Source organism: Ptiloglossa arizonensis, unplaced genomic scaffold (assembly GCF_051014685.1).
Source record: "Ptiloglossa arizonensis isolate GNS036 unplaced genomic scaffold, iyPtiAriz1_principal scaffold0023, whole genome shotgun sequence".
NCBI lineage: Eukaryota > Metazoa > Arthropoda > Insecta > Hymenoptera > Colletidae > Ptiloglossa > Ptiloglossa arizonensis.
The window spans coordinates 827159-845259 of NW_027478393.1; positions in this window are offsets into that span (position 1 = coordinate 827159).

Here is an 18101-nt window from a genome sequence, read left to right on the forward strand (position 1 = left end):
TGCGTGTATTTTTCCCCAAGGCCTTTGTAGTTATTGGTTTCCAGTATCAGACTTGCGATAATTTTGATGGTTTCTCAAGCATTCCTTAACTTCAAACTCTCATATCTCGCGAACGGAATGACGAACTCGAGAATTTCCTGTTGCATCTGAAAGCAGAAAATCGCCCGATTACAACGGTATGTGTCTTTTTCCCCTAGGCCATTGTAGTTATTGGTTTCTAGCATCAGAATTGCGAAAATTCTGACGGTTTCTCAACCATTCCGTAACTTCAAACACTCATATCTCGCGAACGGGGTGACGAACTCGAGAAACTCCTGTTGCATCTGAAAGCAGAAACTCGCGCGGTTACAACGGTATGTGTATTTTCCCCCTAGGCCATTGTTGTTATTGGTTTCGGGTATCAGACTTGCGAAAATTTTGATGGTTTCTCAAGCATTCCTTAACTTCAAACTCCCATATCTCGCGAACGCAATGACGAACTCGAGAAATTCCTGTTGCATCTGAAAGTGGAAACTCGCCCGATTACAAGGGTATGTGCATTTTTCCCCTAAACCTTTCCAGTTATTCGTTTCTAGCATCAGAATTGCGTGAATTTTGATGGTTTCTCAACCATTCCTTAACTTCAAACACCCATATCTCGCGAACGGAATTACGCACACGAGAAATTCCTGTTGCATCTGAAAGTGGAAACTCGCCCGATTACAAAGGTGTGTGCATTTTTCCCCTAGGCCTTTGTAGTTACTGGTTTCGAGTATCAGACTTGCGAAAATTTTGATGGTTTCTCAAGCATTCCTTAACTTCAAACACCCATATCTCGCGAACGGAATTACGCACTCGAGAAATTCCTGTTGCATCTGAAAGTGGAAACTCGCCCGATTACAAAGGTGTGTGCATTTTTCCCCTAGGCCTTTGTAGTTACTGGTTTCGAGTATCAGACTTGCGAAAATTTTGATGGTTTCTCAAGCATTCCTTAACTTCAAACTCCCGTATCTCGCGAACGGATTGACGAACTCGACAAATTCCTGTTGCATCTGAAAGCAGAAAATCGCCCGATTACAACGGTATGTGTATTTTTCCCCTAGCCCATTGTAGTTATTGGTTTCTAGCATCAGAATTGCGAAAATTTTGATGGTTTCTCAACCATTCCTTAAATTCTAACTCCCACATCTCGCGAACGGAATGACGAACTCGAGAAATTCCTGTTGCATCTGAAAGCAGAAAATCGCCCGATTACAACGGTATGTGTCTTTTTCCCCTAGGCCATTGTAGTTATTGGTTTCTAGCATCAGAATTGCGAAAATTCTGATGGTTTCTCAACCATTCCGTAAGTTCAAGCACTCATATCTCGCGAACGGGGTGACGAACTCGAGAAACTCCTGTTGCATCTGAAAGCAGAAACTCGCCCGGTTACAACGGTATGTGTATTTTCCCCCTAGGCCATTGTTGTTATTGGTTTCGGGTATCAGACTTGCGAAAATTTTGATGGTTTGTCAAGCATTCCTTATCTTCAAACTCCCATATTGTCGCGAACGGATTGACGAACTCGAGAATTTCCTATTGCATCTGAAAGCAGAAACTCGCCTGATTACAACGGTACGTGTATTTTTCCCCTAGGCCATAGTAGTTATTGTTTTCGAGTATCAGACTTGCGATAATTTTGATGGATTCTCAAGCATTCCTTAACTTCAAACTCCCATATCTCGCGAACGCAATGACGAACTCGAGAAATTCCTGTTGCATCTGAAAGTGGAAACTCGCCCGATTACAAGGGTATGTGCATTTTTCCCCTGGGCCTTTCCAGTTATTCGTTTCTAGCATCAGAATTGCGAGAATTTTGGTGGCTTCTCAACCATTCCTTAACTTCAAACACCCATATCTCGCGAACGGAATTACGCACTCGAGAAATTCCTGTTGCATCTGAAAGTGGAGACTCGCCCGATTACAAAGGTGTGTGCATTTTTCCCCTAGGCCTTTGTAGTTATTGGTTTCGAGTGTCAGAGTTGCGAAAATTTGGATGGTTTCTCAAGCATTCCTTAACTTCAAACCCCCATATCTCGCGAGCGGATTGACGAACTCGAGAAATTCCTGTTGCATCTGAAAGCAGGAACTCGCACGATTACAACGGTACGTTTATTTTTGCCCTAGGCCATAGTAGTTATTGGTTTCGAGTATCAGACTTGCGAAAATTTTGATGGATTCTCAAGCGTTCCTTAACTTCAAACTCCCATATCTCGCGAACGGATTGACGAACTGGAGAAATTCCTGTTGCATCTGAAAGAAGAAACTCGCCCGATTACAGCGGTATGTGTATTTTCCCCTAGGACATTGTAGTTATTGGTTTCTAGCGTTAGAATTTCGAAAATTTTGCTGGTTTCTCAACCATTCCTTAACTTCAGACTCCCATATCTCGCGAACGGAATGACGAACTCGAGAAATTCCTGTTGCATCTGAAAGTGGAAACTCGCCCGATTACAAAGGTATGTGTATTTTTCTCCTAGGCCATTATAGTTATTGGTTTCGAGTATCAGACTTGCGAAAATCTTGATGGTTTCTCAACCATTCCTTAACTTCAAACTACCATATCTCGCGAACGGATTGACGAACTCGAGAATTTCCTATTGCATCTGAAAGCAGAAACACGCCCGATTACATCGGTGCGTGTATTTTTGACCTAGGCCATTCCAGTTATTGGTTTCGAGTATCAGACCAGCGAAAATTTTGAAGGTTTCTCAAGCATTCCTTAACTTCAAACTCCCATATCTCGCGAACGGATTGACCAACTCGAGAATTTCCTATTGCATCTGAAATCAGAAACTCGCCCGATTACAACGGTACGTGTATTTTTGCCCTACGCCATGGTAGATATTGGTTTCGAGTATCAGAATTGCGAAAATTGTGATGGTTTCTCAACCATTCCTTATCTTCATACTCCCATTACTCGCGAACGGATTAACGATCTCGAGAATTTCCTATTCCATCTGAAAGCAGAAACTCGCCCGATTACAACGGTACGTGTATTTTTCCCCTAGGCCATTGTAGTTCTTGGTTTCTAGCATCAGAATTGCGAAAATTTTGATGATTTCTCAACCATTCCTTAACTTCAAACTCCCATATCTCGCGAACGGAATGGCGAACTCGAGAAAATCCTGTTGCATCTGAAAGTAGAAACTAGCACGATTACAATGCTGTGTGTATTTTTCCCCTAGGCCATTGTAGTTATTGGTTTCGAGTATCAGACTTGCGAAAATTTTGATGGATTCTCAAGCGTTCCTTAACTTCAAACTCCCATATCTCGCGAACGGATTGACGAACTGGAGAAATTCCTGTTGCATCTGAAAGAAGAAACTCGCCCGATTACAGCGGTATGTGTATTTTCCCCTAGGACATTGTAGTTATTGGTTTCTAGCGTTAGAATTTCGAAAATTTTGCTGGTTTCTCAACCATTCCTTAACTTCAGACTCCCATATCTCGCGAACGGAATGACGAACTCGAGAAATTCCTGTTGCATCTGAAAGTGGAAACTCGCCCGATTACAAAGGTATGTGTATTTTTCTCCTAGGCCATTATAGTTATTGGTTTCGAGTATCAGACTTGCGAAAATCTTGATGGTTTCTCAACCATTCCTGAACTTCAAACTACCATATCTCGCGAACGGATTGACGAACTCGAGAATTTCCTATTGCATCTGAAAGCAGAAACACGCCCGATTACATCGGTGCGTGTATTTTTGACCTAGGCCATTCCAGTTATTGGTTTCGAGTATCAGACCAGCGAAAATTTTGAAGGTTTCTCAAGCATTCCTTAACTTCAAACTCCCATATCTCGCGAACGGATTGACGAACTCGAGAAATTCTTGTTGCATCTGAAATCAGAAACTCGCCCGATTACAGCGGTACGTGTATTTTTGCCCTAGGCCATAGTAGATATTGGTTTCGAGTATCAGAATTGCGAAAATTGTGATGGTTTGTCAACCATTCTATAACTTCAAACTCCCATATCTCACGAACGGATTGACGAACTCGAGAATATCCTATTGCATCTGAAAGCAGGAACTCGCCCGATTACAACGGTACGTGTATTTTTGCCCTAGGCCATAGTAGTTATTGGTTTCGAGTATCAGACTTGCGAAAATTTTGATGGATTCTCAAGCGTTCCTTAACTTCAAACTCCCATATCTCGCGAACGGATTGACGAACTGGAGAAATTCCTGTTGCATCTGAAAGAAGAAACTCGACCGATTACAGCGGTATGTGTATTTTCCCCTAGGACATTGTAGTTATTGGTTTCTAGCGTTAGAATTTCGAAAATTTTGCTGGTTTCTCAACCATTCCTTAACTTCAGACTCCCATATCTCGCGAACGGAATGACGAACTCGAGAAATTCCTGTTGCATCTGAAAGTGGAAACTCGCCCGATTACAAAGGTATGTGTATTTTTCTCCTAGGCCATTATAGTTATTGGTTTCGAGTATCAGACTTGCGAAAATCTTGATGGTTTCTCAACCATTCCTTAACTTCAAACTACCATATCTCGCGAACGGATTGACGAACTCGAGAATTTCCTATTGCATCTGAAAGCAGAAACACGCCCGATTACATCGGTGCGTGTATTTTTGACCTAGGCCATTCCAGTTATTGGTTTCGAGTATCAGACCAGCGAAAATTTTGAAGGTTTCTCAAGCATTCCTTAACTTCAAACTCCCATATCTCGCGAACGGATTGACGAACTCGAGAAATTCTTGTTGCATCTGAAATCAGAAACTCGCCCGATTACAGCGGTACGTGTATTTTTGCCCTAGGCCATAGTAGATATTGGTTTCGAGTATCAGAATTGCGAAAATTGTGATGGTTTGTCAACCATTCTATAACTTCAAACTCCCATATCTCGCGAACGGATTGACGAACTCGAGAATTTCCTATTCCATCTGAAAGCAGAAACTCGCCCGATTACAACGGTACGTGTATTTTTCCCCTAGGCAATTGTAGTTCTTGGTTTCTAGCATCAGAATTGCGAAAATTTTGATGATTTCTCAACCATTCCTTAACTTCAAACTCCCATATCTCGCGAACGGAATGACGAAATCGAGAAAATCCTGTTGCATCTGAAAGTAGAAACTAGCACGATTACAATGGTGTGTGTATTTTCCCCCAAGGCCATTGTAGTTATTGGTTTCGAGTATCAGAGTTGCGAAAATTTTGATGGTTTCTCACGCATTCCTTAACTTCAAACTCCCATATCTCGCGAACGGATTGACGAACTCGAGAATTTCCTATTGCATCTGAAAGCAGGAACTCGCCCGATTACAACGGTACGTGTATTTTTGCCCTAGGCCATAGTAGTTATTGGTTTCGAGTATCAGACTTGCAAAAATTTTGATGGATTCTCAAGCATTCCTTAACTTCAAACTCCCATATCTCGCGAACGGATTGACGAACTGGAGAAATTCCTGTTGCATCTGAAAGCAGAAACTCGCCCGATTACAGCGGTATGTGTATTTTCCCCTAGGACATTGTAGTTATTGGTTTCTAGCGTTAGAACTTCGAAAATTTTGCTGGTTTCTCAACCATTCCTTAATTTCAAACTCCCATATCTCGCGAACGGATTGACGAACTCGAGAAATTCTTGTTGCATCTGAAATCAGAAACACGCCCGATTACAGCGGTAAGTGTATTTTTGCCCTAGGCCATAGTAGATATTGGTTTCGAGTATCAGAATTGCGAAAATTGTGATGGTTTCTCAACCATTCCTTAACTTCAAACTCCCGTTACTCGCGAACGGATTAACGAACTCGAGAATTTCCTATTCCATATGAAATCAGAAACTCGCCCGATTACAACGGTACGTGTATTTTTGCCCTACGCCATGGTAGATATTGGTTTCGAGTATCAGAATTGCGAAAATTTTGATGATTTCTCAACCATTCCTTAACTTCAAACTCCCATATCTCGCGAACGGAATGACGAACTCGAGAAAATCCTGTTGCATCTGAAAGTAGAAACTAGCACGATTACAATGGTGTGTGTATTTTCCCCCTAGGCCATTGTAGTTATTGGTTTCGAGTATCAGAGTTGCGAAAATTTTGATGGTTTCTCACGTATTCCATAACTTCAAACTCCCATATCTCGCGAACGGATTGACGAACTCGAGAATTTCCTATTGCATCTGAAAGCAGGAACTCGCCCAATTACAACGGTACGTGTATTTTTGCCCTAGGCCATAGTAGTTATTGGTTTCGAGTATCAGACTTGCAAAAATTTTGATGGATTCTCAAGCATTCCTTAACTTCAAACTCCCATATCTCGCGAACGGATTGACGAACTGGAGAAATTCCTGTTGCATCTGAAAGCAGGAACTCGCCCGATTACAACGGTACGTGTATTTTTGCCCTAGGCCATAGTAGATACTGGTTTCGAGTATCAGAATTGCGAAAATTGTGATGGTTTCTCAACCATTCCTTAACTTCAAACTCCCGTTACTCGCGAACGGAATGACGAACTCGAGAAAATCCTGTTGCATCTGAAAGTAGAAACTAGCACGATTACAATGGTGTGTGTATTTTCCCCCTAGGCCATTGTAGTTATTGGTTTCGAGTATCAGAGTTGCGAAAATTTTGATGGTTTCTCACGCATTCCTTAACTTCAAACTCCCATATCTCGCGAACGGATTGACGAACACGAGAATTTCCTATTGCATCTGAAAGCAGGAACTCGCCCGATTACAACGGTACGTGTATTTTTGCCCTAGGCCATAGTAGTTATTGGCTTCGAGTATCAGACTTGTGAAAATTTTGATGGATTCTAAAGCATTCCTTAACTTCAAACTCCTATATCTCGCGAACGGATTGACGAACTGGAGAAATTCCTGTTGCATCTGAAAGCAGAAACACGCCCGATTACAGCAGTATGTGCATTTTCCCCTAGGACATTGTAGGTATTGGTTTCTAGCGTTAGAATTTCGAAAATTTTGCTGGTTTCTCAACCATTCCTTAGCTTCAGACTCCCATATCTCGCGAACGGAATGACGAACTCGAGAAGTTCCTGTTGCATCTGAAAGTGGAAACTCGCCCGATTACAAAGGTATGTGTATTTTTCTCCTAGGCCATTATAGTTATTGGTTTCGAGTATCAGACTTGCGAAAATCTTGATGGTTTCTCAACCATTCCTTAACTTCAAACTACCATATCTCGCGAACGGATTGACGAACTCGAGAATTTCCTATTGCATCTGAAAGCAGGAACTCGCCCAATTACAACGGTACGTGTATTTTTGCCCTAGGCCATAGTAGTTATTGGTTTCGAGTATCAGACTTGCAAAAATTTTGATGGATTCTCAAGCATTCCTTAACTTCAAACTCCCATATCTCGCGAACGGATTGACGAACTGGAGAAATTCCTGTTGCATCTGAAAGCAGGAACTCGCCCGATTACAACGGTACGTGTATTTTTGCCCTAGGCCATAGTAGATACTGGTTTCGAGTATCAGAATTGCGAAAATTGTGATGGTTTCTCAACCATTCCTTAACTTCAAACTCCCGTTACTCGCGAACGGAATGACGAACTCGAGAAAATCCTGTTGCATCTGAAAGTAGAAACTAGCACGATTACAATGGTGTGTGTATTTTCCCCCTAGGCCATTGTAGTTATTGGTTTCGAGTATCAGAGTTGCGAAAATTTTGATGGTTTCTCACGCATTCCTTAACTTCAAACTCCCATATCTCGCGAACGGATTGACGAACACGAGAATTTCCTATTGCATCTGAAAGCAGGAACTCGCCCGATTACAACGGTACGTGTATTTTTGCCCTAGGCCATAGTAGTTATTGGCTTCGAGTATCAGACTTGTGAAAATTTTGATGGATTCTAAAGCATTCCTTAACTTCAAACTCCTATATCTCGCGAACGGATTGACGAACTGGAGAAATTCCTGTTGCATCTGAAAGCAGAAACACGCCCGATTACAGCAGTATGTGCATTTTCCCCTAGGACATTGTAGGTATTGGTTTCTAGCGTTAGAATTTCGAAAATTTTGCTGGTTTCTCAACCATTCCTTAGCTTCAGACTCCCATATCTCGCGAACGGAATGACGAACTCGAGAAGTTCCTGTTGCATCTGAAAGTGGAAACTCGCCCGATTACAAAGGTATGTGTATTTTTCTCCTAGGCCATTATAGTTATTGGTTTCGAGTATCAGACTTGCGAAAATCTTGATGGTTTCTCAACCATTCCTTAACTTCAAACTACCATATCTCGCGAACGGATTGACGAACTCGAGAATTTCCTATTGCATCTGAAAGCAGAAACACGCCCGATTACATCGGTGCGTGTATTTTTGACCTAGGCCATTCCAGTTATTGGTTTCGAGTATCAGACCAGCGAAAATTTTGAAGGTTTCTCAAGCATTCCTTAACTTCAAACTCCCATATCTCGCGAACGGATTGACGAACTCGAGAAATTCTTGTTGCATCTGAAATCAGAAACTCGCCCGATTACAGCGGTACGTGTATTTTTGCCCTAGGCCATAGTAGATATTGGTTTCGAGTATCAGAATTGCGAAAATTGTGATGGTTTGTCAACCATTCTATAACTTCAAACTCCCATATCTCGCGAACGGATTGACGAACTCGAGAATATCCTATTGCATCTGAAAGCAGGAACTCGCCCGATTACAACGGTACGTGTATTTTTGCCCTAGGCCATAGTAGTTATTGGTTTCGAGTATCAGACTTGCGAAAATTTTGATGGATTCTCAAGCGTTCCTTAACTTCAAACTCCCATATCTCGCGAACGGATTGACGAACTGTAGAAATTCCTGTTGCATCTGAAAGAAGAAACTCGACCGATTACAGCGGTATGTGTATTTTCCCCTAGGACATTGTAGTTATTGGTTTCTAGCGTTAGAATTTCGAAAATTTTGCTGGTTTCTCAACCATTCCTTAACTTCAGACTCCCATATCTCGCGAACGGAATGACGAACTCGAGAAATTCCTGTTGCATCTGAAAGTGGAAACTAGCACGATTACAATGGTGTGTGTATTTTCCCCCTAGGCCATTGTAGTTATTGGTTTCGAGTATCAGAGTTGCGAAAATTTTGATGGTTTCTCACGCATTCCTTAACTTCAAACTCCCATATCTCGCGAACGGATTGACGAACACGAGAATTTCCTATTGCATCTGAAAGCAGGAACTCGCCCGATTACAACGGTACGTGTATTTTTGCCCTAGGCCATAGTAGTTATTGGCTTCGAGTATCAGACTTGTGAAAATTTTGATGGATTCTAAAGCATTCCTTAACTTCAAACTCCCATATCTCGCGAACGGATTGACGAACTGGAGAAATTCCTGTTGCATCTGAAAGCAGAAACACGCCCGATTACATCGGTGCGTGTATTTTTGACCTAGGCCATTCCAGTTATTGGTTTCGAGTATCAGACCAGCGAAAATTTTGAAGGTTTCTCAACCATTCCTTAACTTCAAACTCCCATATCTCGCAAACGGATTGACGAACTCGAGAAATTCTTGTTGCTTCTGAAATCAGAATCTCGCCCGATTACAACGGTACGTGTACTTTTGCCCTAGGCCATAGTAGATATTGGTTTCGAGTATCAGAATTGCGAAAATTGTGATGGTTTCTCAACCATTCCTTAACTTCAAACTCCCGTTACTCGCGCACGGATTAACGAACTCGAGAATTTCCTATTCCATCTGAAAGCAGAAACTCGCCCGATTACAACGGTACGTGTATTTTCCCCCTCGGCCATTGTAGTTATTGGTTTCTAGTATCAGAATTGCGAAAATTTTGATGGTTTCTCAACCGTTCCATAACTTCAAACTCCCATATCTCGCGAACGGAATGACGAACTCGAGAAATTCCTGCTGCATCTGCAAGTGGAAACTCGCCCGATTACAAAGGTATGTGCATTTTTCCCCTATGCATTTGTAGTTATTGGTTTCCAGTATCAGACTTGCGAAATTTTGATGGTTTCTCAAGCATTCCTTAACTTCAAGCTCCCATATCTCGCGAACGGAATGACGAACTCGAGAAATTCCGGTTGCATCTGAAAGTAGAAACTCGCACGATTACAATGGTGTGTGTATTTTTCCCCTAGGCCATTGTAGTTATTGGTTTCTAGTATCAGAATTGCGAAAATTTTGATGGTTTCTCAACCGTTCCATAACTTCAAACTCCCATGTCTCGCGAACGGAATGACGTACTCGAGAAATTCCTGTTGCATCTGAAAGTGGAAACTCGCCCGATTACAAAGGTATGTGCATTTTTCCCCTATGCCTTTGTAGTTATTGGTTTCGAGTATCAGACTTGCGAAATTTTGATGGTTTCTCAACCATTCCTTAACTTCAAACTCCCATATCTCGCGAACGGATTGACGAACTCGAGAATTTCCTATTGCATCTGAAAGCAGAAACTCGCCCGATTAGAACGGTATGTGCATTTTTGCCCAAAGCCATAGTAGTTATTGGTTTCGAGTATCAGACTTGAGAAAATTGTGATGGTTTCTCAACCATTCCTTAACTTCAAACTCCCATATCACGCGAACGGATTGACGAAGTCGAGAATTCCCTATTGCATCTGAAAGCAGAAACTCGCCCGATTACAAAGGTATGTGTATTTTTCCCCTAGGCCATTGTTGTTATTGGTTTCGAGTATCAGACTTGCGAAAATCTTGATGGTTTCTCAACCATTCCTTAACTTCAAACTACCATATCTCGCGAACGGATTGACGAACTCGAGAATTTCCTATTGCATCTGAAAGCAGAAACACGCCCGATTAGAACGGTACGTGTATTTTTCCCCAAGGCCTTTGTAGTTATTGGTTTCGAGTATCAGACTTGCGAAAATTTTGATGGTTTCTCAAGCATTCCTTAACTTCAAACCCCCATATCTCGCGAACGGATTGACGAACTCGAGAATTTCCTATTGCATCTGAAAGCAGAAACTCGCCCGATTACAACGGTACGTGTATTTTTCCCCTAGGCCTTTGTAGTTATTGGTTTCGAGTATCAGACTTGCTATAATTTTGATGGTTTCTCAAGCATTCCTTAACTTCAAACTCCCATATCTCGCGAACGGATTGACGAACTCGAGAATATCCTATTGCATCTGAAAGCAGAAACTCGCCCGATTAGAACGGTACGTGTATTTTTCCCCAAGGCCTTTGTAGTTATTGGTTTCGAGTATCAGACTTGCGAAAATTTTGATGGTTTCTCAAGCATTCCTTAACTTCAAACCCCCATATCTCGCGAACGGATTGACGAACTCGAGAATTTCCTATTGCATCTGAAAGCAGAAACTCGCCCGATTACAACGGTACGTGTATTCTTCCCCAAGGCCTTTGTAGTTATTGGTTTCGAGTATCAGACTTGCGATAATTTTGATGGTTTCTCAAGCATTCCTTAACTTCAAACTCCCATATCTCGCGAACGGATTGACGAACTCGAGAAACTCCTGTTGCATCTGAAAGCAGAAACTCGCCCGATTTCAACGGTATGTGCATTTTTGCCCAAAGCCATTGTAGTTATTGGTTTCGAGTATCAGACTTGAGAAAATTGTGATGGTTTCTCAACCATTCCTTAACTTCAAACTCCCATATCACGCGAACGGATTGGCGAACTCGAGAATTCCCTATTGCATCTGAAAGCAGAAACTCGCCCGATTACAAAGGTATGTGTATTTTTCCCCTAGGCCATTGTTGTTATTGGTTTCGAGTATCAGACTTGCGAAAATCTTGATGGTTTCTCAACCATTCCTTAACTTCAAACTACCATATCTCGCGAACGGATTGACGAACACGAGAATTTCCTATTGCATCTGAAAGCAGAAACACGCCAGATTACATCGGTATGTGTATTTTTGACCTAGGCCATTCCAGTTATTGGTTTCGAGTATCAGACTTGCGAAAATTGTGATGGTTTCTCAACCATTCCTTAACTCCAAACTCCCATATCACGCGAACGGATTGACGAACTCGAGAATTCCCTATTGCATCTGAAAGCAGAAACTCGCCCGATTAGAACGGTACGTGTATTTTTCCCCAAGGCCTATGTAGTTATTGGTTTCGAGTGTCAGACTTGCGAAAATTTTGATGGATTCTAAAGCATTCCTTAACTTCAAACTCCTATATCTCGCGAACGGATTGACGAACTGGAGAAATTCCTGTTGCATCTGAAAGCAGAAACTCGCCCGATTACAGCAGTATGTGCATTTTCCCCTAGGACATTGTAGTTATTGGTTTCTAGCGTTAGAATTTCGAAAATTTTGCTGGTTTCTCAACCATTCCTTAGCTTCAGACTCCCATATCTCGCGAACGGATTGACGAACTCGAGAATTTCCTATTGCATCTGAAACTGGAAACTCGCCCGATTACAAAGGTATGTGCATTTTTCCCCTATGCCTTTGTAGTTAATGGTTTCGAGTATCAGACTTGCGAAAACTTTGATGGTTTCTCAAGCATTCCTTAACTTCAAACCCCCATATCTCGCGAACGGAAAGACGAACTCGAGAAGTTCCTGTTGCAACTGAAAGCAGAAACACGCCCGATTACAACGGTACGAGTATTTTTGACCTAGGCCATTCCAGTTATTGGTTTCGAGTATCAGACCATCGAAAATTTTGAAGGTCTCTCAACCATTCCTTAACTTTAAACTCCCATATCTCGCGAACGGATTGACGAACTCCAGAAATTCCTGTCGCATCTGAAAGCAGAAACCCGCCCGATTTAAACGGTATGTGTATTTTTCCCCTAGGCCATTGTAGTTATTGGTATCTAGCTTCAGAATTGGGAAAATTTTGATGGTTTCTCAACCATTCCTTAACTTCAAACTGCCATATCTCGCGAACGGAATGACGAACTCGAGAAATTCCTGTTGCATCTGAAAGTGGAAACTCGCCCGATTACAATGGTACGTGCATTTTTCCCCTATGGCTTTGTAGTTATTGGTTTCGAGTATCAGACTTGCGAAAACTTTGATGGTTTCTCAAGCATTCCTTAACATCAAACTCCCATATCTCGCGAACGGATTGACGAACTCGAGAATTTCCTATTGCATCTGAAATCAGAAACTCGCCCGATTACAACGGTACGTGTATTTTTGCCCTAGGCCATAGTAGATATTGGTTTCGAGTATCAGAATTGCGAAAATTGTGATGGTTTCTCAACCATTCCTTAACTTCAAGCTCCCATATCTCGCGAACGGAATGACGAACTCGAGAAATTCCTGTTGCGTGTGTAAGTGGAAACTCGCTCGATTACATCGGGGTGTGTATTTTTCCCCTAGGCCTTTGTGGCTATTTATTTCGAGTATCAGACTTGCAAAAAATTTTGATGGTTTCTCAACCATTCATTAACTTCAAACTCCCATATCTCGCGAACGGAATGGCGAACTCGAGAAATTCCTGTTGCATGTGAAAGTAGAACCTCGCCCGATTACAACGGTATGTGAATTTTTCCCCTATGCCTTTGTAGTTATTGGTTTCGAGTATCAGACTTGCGAAAATTTTGATGGTTTCTCAACCATTCCATAAGTTCAAACTCCCATTTCTCGCGAACGGATTGACGAACTGGAGAAATTCCTGTTGCATCTGAAAGTAGAAACTCGCCCGATTACAATGGTATGTGTATTTTTCCCCTAGGCATTTGTAGTTATTGCTTTCGAGTATCAGACTTATGAAAATTTTGATGGTACCTCAACCATTTCTTAACTTCAAACTCCCATATCTCGCGAACGCTTTGACGAACTCGAGAAATTCCTGTTGCATCTGAAAGTAGAAACTCGCCCGATTACAATAGTGAGTGTACTTTGCCCCTAGGCCATTCCAGTTATTGGTTTCGAGTATCAGACCAGCGAAAATTTTGATGGTTCCTCAACCATTCCTTAACTTCAAACTCTCATATCTCGCGAACGGATTGACGAACTCGAGAAATTCCTGTTGCGTGTGTAAGTGGAAACTCGCCCGATTACATCGGTGTGTGTATTTTTCCCCTAGGCCTTTGTGGCTATTTATTTCGAGTGTCAGACTTGCGAAAATTTTGATGGTTTCTCAAGCATTCCATAACTTCAAACTCCCATATCTCGCGAACGGATTGACGAACTCGAGAAATTCCTGTTGCATCTGAAAGCAGAAACTCGCCCGATTACAACGGTACGTGTATTTTTCCCCTAGGCCATTGTAGTTATTGGTTTCTAGTATAAGAATTGCGAAAAATTTTGATGGTTTCTCAACCACTCCTTAACTTCAAAATCCTATATCTCGCGAACGGAATGACGAACTCGAGAAATTCCTGTTGCATCTGAAAGTGGTAACTCGCCCGATTACAAAGGTATGTGCATTTTTCCCCTATGCCTTTGTAGTTATTGGTTTCGAGTATCAGACTTGCGAAAATTTTGATGGTTTCTGAACCATTCCTTAACTTCAAACTCCCATATCTCGCGTACGGAATGACGAACTCGAGAAATTCCGGTTGCATCTGAAAGTAGAAAGTCGCACGATTACAGTGGTGTGTGTACTTTTCCCCTAGTGCATTCCAGTTATTGGTTTCGAGTACCAGACTTGCGAAAATTTTGATGGTTTCTCAATCATTCCTTAACTTCAAACTTCCATATCTCGCGAACGGATTGACGAACTCGAGAATTTCCTATTGCATCTGAAAGCAGAAACTCGCCCGATTACAACGGTATGTGTATTTTTGCCCTAGGCCATAGTTGTTATTAGATTCGAGTATCAGCGTTGCGAAAATTTTGATGGTTTCTCAAGCATTCCTTAACTTCCATCTCCCATATCTCGCGAACGGATTGACGAACTCGAGAAATTCCTGTTGCATCTGAAAGTGGAAACTCGCCCGATTACAAGGGTATGTGCATTTTTCCCCTAGGCCTTTCCAGTTATTCGTTTCTAGCATCAGAATTGCGAGAATTTTGATGGTTTCTCAACCATTCCTTAACTTCAAACACCCATATCTCGCGAACGGAATGACGCACTCGAGAAATTCCTGTTGCATCTGAAAGCAGAAAATCGCCCGATTACAACGGTATGTGTCTTTTTCCCCTAGGCCATTGTAGTTATTGGTTTCTAGCATCAGAATTGCGAAAATTCTGATGGCTTCTCAACCATTCCTTAACTTCAAACACTCATATCTCGCGATCGGGGTGACGAACTCGAGAAACTCCTGTTGCATCTGAAAGCAGAAACTCGCCCGGTTACAACGATATGTGTATTTTCCCCCTAGGCCATTGTTGTTATTGGTTTCGGGTATCAGACTTGCGAAAATTTTGATGGTTTCTCAAGCATTCCTTAAATTCAAACACCCATATCTCGCGAACGGAATTACGCACTCGAGGAATTCCTGTTGCATCTGAAAGTGGAAACTCGCCCGATTACAAAGGTGTGTGCATTTTTCCCCTAGGGCTTTGTAGTTATTGGTTTCGAGTATCAGACTTGCGAAAATTGTGATGGTTTCTCAACCATTCCTTAACTTCAAGCTCCCATATCTCGCGAACGGATTGACGAACTCTAGAATTTCCTATTGCATCTGAAAGCAGAAACTCGTCCGATTACAACGGTACGTGTATTTTTCCCCAAGGCCTTTGTAGTTATTGGTTTCCAGTATCAGACTTGCGATAATTTTGATGGTTTCTCAAGCATTCCTTAACTTCAAACTCCCGTATCTCGCGAACGGATTGACGAACTCGAGAAATTCCTGTTGCATCTGAAAGCAGCAAATCGCCCGATTACAACGGTATGTGTATTTTTCCCCTAGCCCATTGTAGTTATTGGTTTCTAGCATGAGAATTGCGAAAATTTTGATGGTTTCTCAACCATGCCTTAACTTCTAACTCCCATATCTCGCGAACGGAATGACGAACTCGAGAAATTCCTGTTGCATCTGAAAGCAGAAAATCGCCCGATTACAACGGTATGTGTCTTTTTCCCCTAGGCCATTGTAGTTATTGGTTTCTAGCATCAGAATTGCGAAAATTCTGATGGCTTCTCAACCATTCCTTAACTTCAAACACTCATATCTCGCGATCGGGGTGACGAACTCGAGAAACTCCTGTTGCATCTGAAAGCAGAAACTCGCCCGGTTACAACGATATGTGTATTTTCCCCCTAGGCCATTGTTGTTATTGGTTTCGGGTATCAGACTTGCGAAAATTTTGATGGTTTCTCAAGCATTCCTTAAATTCAAACACCCATATCTCGCGAGCGGAATTACGCACTCGAGAAATTCCTGTTGCATCTGAAAGTGGAAACTCGCCCGATTACAAAGGTGTGTGCATTTTCCCCCTAGGCCTTTGTAGTTATTGGTTTCTAGCATCAGAATTGCGAAAATTTTGATGGTTTCTCAACCATTCCTTAACTTCGAACTCCCATATCTCGCGAACGGAATGATGAACTCCAGAAATTCCTGTTGCATCTGAAAGCAGAAACTCGCCCGATTTCAACGGTATATGCATTTTTGCCCTAGGCCATAGTATTTACTGGTTTCGAGTATCAGACTTGCGAAAATTTTGATGGTTTCTCAACCATTCCTTAACTTGAAACTACCATATCTCGCGAATGGATTGACGAACTCGAGAATTTCCTATTGCATCTGAAAGCAGAAACACGCCCAAGTACAACGGTACGTGTATTTTTGACCTAGGCCATTCCAGTTATTGGTTTCGAGTATCAGACCAGCGAAAATTTTGAAGGTTTCTCAACCATTCCTTAACTTCAAACTCCCATATCTCGCGAACGGATTGACGAACTCGAGAAATTCCTGTTGCATCTGAAAGTGGAAACTCGCCCGATTACAAAGGTGTGTGCATTTTCCCCCTAGGCCTTTGTAGTTATTGGTTTCTAGCATCAGAATTGCGAAAATTTTGATGGTTTCTCAACCATTCCTTAACTTCGAACTCCCATATCTCGCGAACGGAATGACGAACTCCAGAAATTCCTGTTGCATCTGAAAGCAGAAACTCGCCCGATTTCAACGGTATATGCATTTTTGCCCTAGGCCATAGTATTTACTGGTTTCGAGTATCAGACTTGCGAAAATTTTGATGGTTTCTCAACCATTCCTTAACTTGAAACTACCATATCTCGCGAATGGATTGACGAACTCGAGAATTTCCTATTGCATCTGAAAGCAGAAACACGCCCAAGTACAACGGTACGTGTATTTTTGACCTCGGCCATTCCAGTTATTGGTTTCGAGTATCAGACCAGCGAAAATTTTGAAGGTTTCTCAACCATTCCTTAACTTCAAACTCCCATATCTCGCGAACGGATTGACGAACTCGAGAAATTCCTGTTGCATCTGAAAGTGGTAACTCGCCCGATTACAATGGTGTGTGTACTTTTCCCCTAGGGCATTCCAGTTATTGGTTTCGAGTACCAGACTTGCGAAAATTTTGATGGTTTCTCAACCATTCCTTAACTTCAAGCTACCATATCTCGCGAACGGATTGACGAACTCGAGAATTTCCTATTGCATCTGAAAGCAGAAACACCCCCGATTTCAACGGTATATGGATCTTTGCCCTAGGCCATAGTAGATATTGGTTTCGAGTATCAGACTTGCGAAAATTTTGATGGTTTCTCAAGCATTCCATAACTTCAAACTCCCATATCTCGCGAACGGATTGACGAACTCGAGAAATTCCTGTTGCATCTGAAAGCAGAAACTCGCCCGATTACAACGGTACGGGTATTTTTCCCCTAGGCCATTGTAGTTATTGGTTTCTAGTATCAGAATTGCGAAAATTTTGATGGTTTCTCAACCACTCCTTAACTTCAAAATCCCATATCTCGCGAACGGAATGACGAACTCGAGAAATTCCTGTTGCATCTGAAAGTGGTAACTCGCCCGATTACAACGGTACGTGTATTTTTCCCCAAGGTCTTTGTAGTTATTGGTTTCGAGTGTCAGACTTGCGATAATTTTGATTGTTTCTCAAGCACGCCTAACTCCAAACTCCCATATCTCGCGAACGGATTGACGAACTCGAGAAATTCCTGTTGCATCTGAAAGCAGAAACTCGTGCGATTATAAGTGTATGTGTATTTTTCCCCTAGGCTATTGTAGTTATTGGTTTCTAGCATCAGAATTA